This window comes from Micropterus dolomieu, linkage group LG07 (assembly GCF_021292245.1).
Source record: "Micropterus dolomieu isolate WLL.071019.BEF.003 ecotype Adirondacks linkage group LG07, ASM2129224v1, whole genome shotgun sequence".
NCBI classification, from domain to species: Eukaryota; Metazoa; Chordata; class Actinopteri; order Centrarchiformes; family Centrarchidae; genus Micropterus; species Micropterus dolomieu.
In genome coordinates this window covers 4,643,781-4,653,769 of record NC_060156.1, presented here as the reverse complement: position 1 = coordinate 4,653,769, position 9,989 = coordinate 4,643,781, and the positions used below count along the sequence as shown (strand labels likewise).

The following is a 9,989-nucleotide window of genomic DNA, read 5'->3' as shown; positions in this document are numbered from 1 at the left end:
GTTCTGGTTAAAAGCCTGGCAGCTGAGTTCTGGACAGTCTGGAGTCGATCAATAGATTTTTGGGTTAAACAGGTGAAAAGGCTGTTGCAATAATCCAGGCGTGATGAGATGAAGGCGTGTAAAATGGTCTCGGTGTCCTTAAAAGTTAACATTGATCTAATTTTAGCTATATTTCTAAGTTGATAAAAACATGATTGAACAAGCTTTGTGGTGTGCTGCTCGAAATTTAAATTACTATCAAACCAAACACCAAGGTACTTTGCCAGAGGCTTAATGTGATTTACTAGGGAACCAGCAGATGGCAGTATTTGATTTGCCATCTGCTGAGACCCGATGACCAGGATTTCTGTTTTGTCTGAGTTCAGCTGGAGGAAATTATTTGACATCCATTTTTTAACTTCACAAAGGCAGTTGTTAAGTGAACTCAGCATTCCAGGGTCTGTGCCTTAACAAGGCTATAGCAGCAGAGGCGGTGCAGAGAAGAGAATGCACTGAGGGCAGACATGCAAGTCACATTACTGCTTTTACACAGGTTGGTATTTGAAGTAGGCTATGTAGGGTCATAGTGTTTGGACATCTTGAACTGCTTGATGTAGATTCTCTCAGCCCTTTAAGTTCAAATAATAGCTCCACTGTCTCCCTCCAAAAGATTTAGAGGTCGTGATTAACTCCTTCATGACTTCTCGTCTTGACTTTTCTAACTCCTTAAATGTGGGCTTAGACAAGTCATCCATTCAACGCCTGCAGTTAGTCCAAAATGCTGCTGCCCGCCTCCTGACAGGAAAGAAAAAGATGGACCACATCAAACCTGTGCTGCTCTCCCTCCACTGGTTTTCCTGTTCATTACAGGATTGATTTTAAAATCTTTTAACTTTTAAATGGACTGGCCCCGCTTTACTTAACGGAGCTTCTTCACGTTCACACTCCAGCTAGAGTGCTGAGATCCGCCAATCTCCTCCTCCTGGATGTACCCAGAAGCAGGCTTAAAACCAGAGGCAAGCAAGCCTTTAGTGTAGCTGCCCCTAATCTGTGGAACAACCTGCCAGTCCATATGAGAACCGCCCCAACTCTCGAATGCTTTAAATCTTTGTTAAAAACACATCACTTTTCTTTGGCATTTCCTTCAAGTTAAGTCAGTTATTATCCCTGGCAATTTTAACATCACTATATATCAAATACTGTATATTATAATGTTTTATTACTGAACTTTTACAGTGTAATTACTGTTTGTTGTTGTATATTTTTAACCTGTGAAGCACTTTGGTCAACCTTGGTTGTTTTAAGTGTGCTATATAAATAAAAATGATATTGATATTGATAGCTACTGCATTTACTCTACCTAAATAAAGGGTTATTGTCTTGGAACTGTGGAAATTTCTCAGTATTTTTTTAACAATTTCTGAACACAAGAGGGGAAGTGGGAGAAGGGGGCGAGCTCAGCTGAAGACATACATCATAAGCAGCACCAAAATCGCTCAGTCACCCCTCACCAATACACCATCCTTCCATATATAACCTGTACCTACTGTAATATTCCCCCACACCAGCTGAGTGGTATGTGCTATGGATAAGTGCACCAGTGCAAGTGGATCAGTGTACTCATTTGCACTCATTTACTGACTCTATGGTGATCAGAGGTGGCCATGGAGTTCACAACAAGTAGCCTACAAGTCATTTTCACAGCAGTGTGGGATTAACTAACGCAGTGCTGACAAAATAACCTCACCTCAGCCATTAGGACAGTAAGCCAAAGTTAAGACTGCGTTAGGAAACATTGCTCGCTACAACAACAATGTCAAATAGCTTATGCAGCGCTGTATTACAGTCTCACTTAATGATAGCGTTGCGGTTATGTTATAATTTACTTTAATTGAACTAATCATCATCGTCACTACATTACGTCACACACCCAAAGTGTCACACAAAGTGTAAAGACAATAATACAAAAACAATACAAGATAAAAGCAAGAAAACATTGAAAAGACTACAATACACGTTTAAGATAAATATAAAATCAGTAAAATAGAATAAAATGAAAGGGATAAAATAAAGTCAAATAAGATCGGGAAAGGCTCTCCTATAAAAAGTATGTTTAAAGAAGGGACTTAAAAGAGTTCACTGACTCAGCCGACCTGATTTCCTCGGGCAGGCTGTTCCAGAGCCTCGGGGCCCTGACAGCAAACGCTCTGTCCCCTTTAGTTTTCAGTCGAGACTCTGGAACAGACAACAGACCTCTGCCCGAGGATCTCAAGGTACGTGCTGGTGCGTATGGGACTAAAAGGTCAGAAATATAACAAGGCGAGAGGCCATGAAGAGCTTTAAAAGTGATCAATAGAATTTTAAAGTCAATTCTAAAACATACTGGGAGCCAGTGTAATGAAGCTAAAATAGGAGTAATGTGGTCATATTTCTTTGTTCTGGTTAAAATCCTAGCAGCTGAGTTCTGGACAGTCTGGAGTCGATCAATAGATTTTTGGGTTAAACAGGTGAAAAGGCTGTTGCAATAATCCAGGCGTGATGAGATGAAGGCGTGTAAAATGGTCTCTGTGTCCTTAAAAGTTAACATAGATCGAATTTTTGTTGATAAGTTGATAAAAGTTGATAAAAAAACACGATTGAACAAGTTTTGTGGTGTGCTGCTCAAAATTAAATCAAATTACTATCAAACCAGACACCAATGTCACAGTTAGTGTTGTGGAGGCAGGTTGGAGGACCCAAACGCAGTACACGTAGGCTATCAGGTATAGTTCTGGTGGTTTATTAACATGGGCAACAAAAGGCGAGCGCACTTACAGGAAGAGTGGCTGATCAAACAGAGTCCAAAACAAAGTAATCCAAACGAGAAATCCAGAATTCCAAATCCAAAATAAGCAGGGAATAAGGGAGACACGACGAGTAGGCTGGCAACAAGGCAACAAGGCAACACACTGTATCACTGGGTGACAATAAACAGTGACCCGACAAAGACCAGATAGAAACACCAGGTATATACACACACACACACACACACACACACACAGGGACTAACGAGCAGGGCGGGGGCAACACAGGTGAAAGACATGAGGCTAACGAGGCACAGGCAGGGAGAGAGAGAGAGCAGGGGAAAACAGAGACAGACATGCAGAGGGATCACTGGGGTAACAGACATGACAAGGGTTACCGAACACTAGACGATAGACAAGACAAACCCCCAAAACCCAACAGACCAAAATAACTTAAAAGCTAGACACAAAAGTGCAAAACACGGCATGGCAGACAGGCAGAGTGTGACACTACCCCCCCTCAAAAGGACGGCCCCTGACGTCCTAAATGAAACATCACAAAAAAAACCCAAACAGGTCAAGCCGGCCCAGGGTGGGCGGAGGGAGGCCAGGCGGAGGGCCAGAAAAACAAAACAAAAAGTCTCAAAGGGCCAAATACTGGCAGGGCAAGGCAGTTCAGGAGGCCGACCGAGGCGGCCAGAGGTGAACAAAAGTTCAGGGGGCAGACCCGGAGGTCGACCGAGCAGACCAGGAGGGCAAAACAGTTCAGGTGGGCGTCCCGCGGGACAACCCATGAGGCCAGGCAGACCAGGGGGGAAACAGAGTTCGGGAGGCCGTCCCGGACGACGACCCAACAGGCCGGGCAGAACAGGGGGGCCACAGAGTTTGGGAGGCCGTCCCGGAGGTCAACCCAACAGGCTGGGCAGAACAGGGAGGCAACAATGTTTGCGAGGTCGCCCCGGGGGGAAGACCCAACAGGCCGGGCAGATCAAGGGGGCAACAGAGTTCAAGGGGTTGGCTGGACGGCCAACAGTGAGGCAGCAAACCCACTGGGGGCCGAGCAAGAGGCCGATAGCAAGACCTCTCTGGAGGTTGGCACCCAAAGCTTGGGTGCTCTGGAGGCGCAGCTGGGCTGAGGACCTCGGACTGAGCAGCTGTGCTGAGGACCACTGGCGAGACAGCTGGGCTGAGGATCATGGACAGGACACGAGGAGCTGGAGTCGGTCTGACCACCGACTGGACAGCTGGGCTGGGGACCATGGACCGGACACGAGGAGCTGGAGTCGGTCTGACCACCGACTGGACAGCTGGGCTGGGGACCATGGACCGGACACGAGGAGCTGGAGTCGGTCGGACCACCGACGAGGGAACAGGAATTGGCTGGGCCACCAACGGAGATGATGTTGGTCGGACCACCGACAGGACACGAGGAGCAGGAATCGGCTGGGCCACCAACGGAGCTGGTGTTGGTCGGACCACCGACGAGGGAACAGGAGTCGATCGGGCCACCAACGGAGCTGGTGTTGGTCGGACCACTGACGAGGGAACAGGAGTCGATCGGACCACCGGCAAAGCCGGTGCCGGTCGGGCCACCGACAGGACACGAGGAGCAGGAATCGGCTGGGCCACCAACAGAGCTGCGGTTGGTCAGACCACCGACAGGACACGAGGAGCAGGAATCGGCTGGGCCACCAACGGAGCTGGTGTTGGTCAGACCACCGACGAGGGAACAGGAGTCGGCTGGGCCACCAACGAAGCTGGTGTTGGTCGGACAACCGACGAGGGAACAGGAGTCGATCGGGCCACCAACGGAGCTGGTGTTGGTCAGACCACGGGCGAGGGAACAGGAGCCGGCTGGGCCACCAACGAAGCTGGTGTTGGTCGGACCACCGACGAGGGAACAGGAGTCAGCTGGTGATCAGGCTGGCTGCTAGCAGCGCTAGCAGGACGGGGATCGGGCAGGTGGGCAGGCAGAAAGCTAACAGCACTAGCTGGCCGGTAATCAGGCGGAGCAGGTTGGGTGCTAGCAGGCTGGGAGAGGAAAATGCCTCCCACCCTGCAGCTAGCGGGCCGGGAAACAGGCAGTGGCTTAGCTGCAGGGGTGCTAGTGTTCAAAAAACTTTTTGCCCACCTTGGCAAACGACGCCGCAACCATGGCTTTGTGGCCGCCTCCCGGTGGGCCCTGGTGAGAGCGGCTTGCCGGGATTTGTGGCTCGACGCAAACTGCCAGATAGTCCACAATTCGGCCAAGACATCCAGAAACCTCTCCCTTTCCATTTTTGGTGAGCGCACTTACAGGAAGAGTGGCTAATCAAACAGAGTCCAAAACAAAGTAATCCAAACGAGAAATCCAGAATCCCAAATCCAAAATAAGCAGGGAATAAGGGAGACACGACGAGTAGGCTGGCAACAAGGCAACACACTGAAACACTGAAACACAAGGCAACACACTGAAACACTGCAACACAATGCAACACAACAATGACCCGACAAAGACAAGATAGAAACACCAGGTATACGAGCAGGGCGGGGGCAACACAGGTGAAAGACATAAGGCTAACGAGGCACAGGCAGGGAGAGAGAGAGCAGGGGAAAACAGAGACAGACATGCAGAGGGATCACTGGGGTAACAGACATGACAAGGGTTACCAAACACTAGACGACAGACAAGACAAACCCCCAAAACCCAACAGACCAAAATAACGCTAACTAACATTAACATTGGTGGGGTCATCAACATGAATATTAAAATCGCCACAAAGAACAATTCTGTTATAATTTAAAACCAGAGTAGATAAAAATTCAGGAAGTTCTGAAAAAAATCCTCCAGGCCATTTTGGGGGGCGATAAATTATAACAAATATGATAGGTTGTAGCCCTCCAAGTTTAAGAGTGAGAACTTCAAAGGAGTTAAATCCATCACAGCGTATTTGATGACATTTTTCCGATACACGCTCACTAGCCCACCACCACGACCACTGACCCTCGGTTGACTAAAACAATCATATTGAGGCGGACACAGTTCAGCTAGCTGGCTATAGTCATTCATTTGCAACCAGGATTCCGTTAAAAACATAAAATCTAGATTTGCAGACAAGATAAAATCATTTAAGATAAAAGTCTTACTTGACAGTGAAGAGAGCCATTTTAAACAAGTTTGTTTTGGGTGCAGTTGTCCAAATCCTTAAGAGATTACTATGATTGCTGTGTGGGATGCGCACATTTCGGTTTACTGGTCTATGCGTGATGATGACAGGAATAGAAGTCTTTGGAACAGCGCTGGGAGCAGACGGCTTTACATGCCAGCAGGTGGTTGTTTGTGGCAGTGAAGGCAGAGATCTGTTCAGTGATCGGTGGTGTGTCCAGGTGTGCTGCATGAATGATTAGTCATTCACATTAACACCTATGACCCTCCCTACAGGTCCCTGTTAAACTACTCCATGCGTACTGCTTCACCTCCACTCTCCTCCCGCTCTCTCTGTCCTTCGGCCGTGTCACGTAAGCCGCTTTTCGACCAAAAGTACCCGGGACTTTTAAGTCCCCAGATCTCTTTTCAAGGAACTAAAAGGTTCCTTCAGCCCACTGTTGTGTAGCCATACAAAGCGATGCACAGGCATCATTATTTGTAACCACTATCCATGAGCAACATTTATAAATGAACATCAGATTTGACTGGAATATAATATAATAATATATATATATAAAAATATAAGCTTTGCTTGACCATTAAAGCAGCCATTTTGTGTGGGAGCTATAATGAAGATACACACGATAAAGTTCATTACACATTAAAGAGAGGAGACAGACTTCGGCTGCATGTAGAAACTTCCTGGCTGACAAAAACTAAAACAACAACTTTGGACCCAGTTTAAGTTCTTAAAATAACTCCAGCACAGAGAAAGCAACACAAAAATAAAATTGCAACAGTCTGAAAGGTTATTAAAACATTTCAAGCGAAAAGAGCTGCAAGACTCACATCAGTTTCGCCTGAGTGTCGGAGGAACGTGATGTTTAATGAGATTAATTACCTGCTGTAATCAGCTGTTCCGCTTGTTTTGGAGAGGAGGAGACCGACTTCGGCTCTGTGTAAAAACCTCCTGACTGATGAAAACTTAAAACAACAACTTAGGACCCAGTATTTAGCGTAAACACACCGCTGCACACTGGCTGCTATTTCCAATAAATTTACTGTCAACATATTATCTCAGGCAGACATCGGCGAGACTTGTGTGGCTATTGTTGATTGTGATTTATTGGTTTGCAAACAACGGTGGAAAAGAGACTAGCAGTCGTAGAAAAACAGCCGACATTCTCCATTTAAAGCCAGTAGCCTCTACTTGCCCATTGAAAATTTCACTTAAGGCAAGCCTCACCCATTTAGACCCCAGTCCCTTCGGTGGAAAAACAGTGAGTTCCTCCAAAGGTTCCTAGTTCTGGGGTGTAGTTCCTTTGGTCGAAACGCAGCTTTAGTCACTCTGCTCCGCTGTCACACGCCTCTTCCTCTGCCTGGCAGTGGCCACGGCTCTCCTTTACTCCTTAAAGTGCCTGTGCCTGCACTACGTGGGGTACTGCAGCTGATGTTGAAACTACTTCAGGTAGCAAACATAAAGGGTATTTTTCACGCATTTGGCGGCATACTTCTGAAGAAGTTTTGATTTTTGCCATAATGCAGCCCTACATTTAATTCTAATTGATGAAATGATATGACTTTGACTCTGCCTTTTTTCTGTACAAATTAACCCTTCATTCAACACATTTCTTTTCATTTTTAACTTTTCAAAACTCAAGACTTGCCTGTCTTGATCGATCTGGACTTGGGTCTCGACTTGGTCCCACTTCTGTTAGATAGCTCTTATCTCAGAAGGTTTGAGCATTTTGATTTTTTGTGTCTGGAAAATGAAAGCAAGTGACTTCCTGTTAGGTAGAGAATTGTGTGCAGTGTTTTAAAAAAAGTGTTAAAAAAGAGAAAGGCTGAGAAATAGCTTATGGTTTGTAAGCAGTTGTCAAAAAAATCAAATAAGTCAGTTTGTAATTTTGTGAAACAATATAACTTGGATTACACTAAACTAAGAGCGAAATTAAGACTTGCCTTATGATACAAAGCAATATAAATTATCTTTGTCAAAACGGTCCTTGGAACTAGATTATTGTAAAAGTGACAGTGAAATTAACATAAATACACTTTCAAATTCACTCAAATCCACAGTATTGCGTAAAAATATATTTTTGGACATAACATTAAGCATTAAAAATAGTGTTAAGAGTAGTAATAGTTCAGGTTTTCCGTAGTTTTTTAATGCGTTGCTTGTACAGTGGATTGCAACAAACAATGATGGATAACGTCTCTGAAATAACAATGTTAAATGTCAAATAACATCAGATTTACTCTCTTCTCTCTGTCATAAAATATGACATTGTTTAACAGGTACTGTTAAATGTCTGATAGTTTTGGGGGTGTCCTGTTCATTTAACGGCTGAGGCGTATACCGCATAGCTGTAAAGTCCCTGGTTTGATTCCTATTTGGGGACATTTGTTGCATTCCATAGCTCTCGCTCTTTCATTGGTTCCATTGAAAGCCAAAAAGTCTTTCCGAACCAGCGGAAAAGCATACAGCCATAGTGGGTGCGCGAAGGCGTCCAGCCAACACAATGGGGTCGTCCCGCGGGCTAAGTGAAAACCACAAATCACACTAAGCGTTCTCTTGGTTGGCAAACAGATCCACCTCTGTCACACCGAACCTGAGCCAGATCATGGTGGAGGACATGATGTCCGCCCCTCTGTTCAACATGCCAGGGATGTACTCAGCTCTGATAGAGAGCAGGTGAGTGTACGCCCACAACAGCAGCCTCCTGGCCACGCCCAGCAGTTGCGCCGAGCACACCCTGCCCTGGCAATTTATGTAGGCCACTGCAGCCTTTTTATCGGTGCAGACCAGCACGTGCTGCTCCTGCAGCAGGAGTGAAATGTCGGACCACCTTCCACACCATAAGGAGCTCCAGCACGTTTAAGTGGGGAGGCATGTGGCCCTGCCACAGACCGCCTACCTGAGAGAGGCAGGTCCCGCCCCAGCCCATCAGGGAGGTGTCTGTGAAGACCAAGATATAGGTCGTGACCCTGCCCAGGGGAACTCCGATCGACAGACAGAGGGGGTCCCGCCAGTTGGCTAGATCCAAACCCAAAGACATAGGAACAGCGACTAGACGCCAGCTCTGTCTCACCGGGTTGACAAGCAGGTGGATGAACCACCGCTGTAACGGTTTATAGCGTGTGTAACCGCTGTAAACCGCCCCCAGCCACTATCCTCGAACCCGACCATGTCACGGAAAGGGGCAAGGGCAGAGAGGATATGCAGCTTTGCAACAAGCCCAGGCTGCTTGTTAGCCGTTTGGCTAACACACAGCTGGCTCACACAATGTAGGTCAGTGAGAGACAATTGTAATAATCTCAAAAACGGCTGTTCTTTAAAGTGCAACACTCGGTCATGCAGTTTACAAGAAACACATTTCTCCCTGGCGTCACTGTTGCCTGTCGTGCGGAACGTGTTCGCCCGGCAGATTTCTTCTTCAGAAGAATATCTGTACAGGGTGTGTATGTGTTCTGTCCACACAAAGTGTAATGTCCGCTCTTGTGGGCTCATTGACAGTTTCTGTGAGGAGGGGCCTCTGAATGTGAACAGAGAGTGGACTGCTTGTTGCTTGAGCTCAAGCTGCAGATTAGACACCTGGCTAACGGCCAAGCACACATTCCCCTCACACAGTGTGGGGAATGTGTGCTGATTCGACTGAGACAGGCACAGACACCGTTTGTTCAACAACTTCCACACAAGGAACAACAAGATTACAACACAGTCCCGACCCATAGCTTACCGGTCGTCTGCTCTGAGCGTCGAGGGTCGTCCAGCAGCAAGCAATCCGGCTGCTTAATGTTGTTAGCCACAGCTACTGTGGAGCAACGTACACACATGGGGTCTCCCTGGTTGGCAGATGCAGGAGCAGACCACATGTCAGCTACACGTTAACTTCCTGTTAGCTTAATGTTTGCTTCCTGTTAGCTCAATGTTAGCCTGACGTTAGCGTCCTGTTAGCTCAACGATCACTTGCCTCGCCTGTGCACTACTGACTGAGCTAACCGCACACTCAATAGTTATTTTGAAGTTATGATTTGCCTATGTTCTGGCCCACCATTAAATGGCTTTTGAAAAATTGTCCCGATTCCAATCTTATCAA

General features: G+C 46.7%; 1 protein-coding gene across 1 annotated transcript in view; it reads right to left on the bottom strand.

Moving 5' to 3' along the window:
- zgc:162396 (uncharacterized protein LOC555292 homolog) overlaps window positions 1-9,648 on the bottom strand; it is a 122,283-nt gene extending 112,635 nt beyond the window's left edge. The window contains exon 1 of the mRNA XM_046054094.1: window positions 9,630-9,648. The gene's annotated coding sequence lies outside the window, so the exon portion shown is untranslated. The remainder of the gene's footprint in view (window positions 1-9,629) is intronic.
- Window positions 9,649-9,989: the final 341 nt, after the last annotated feature.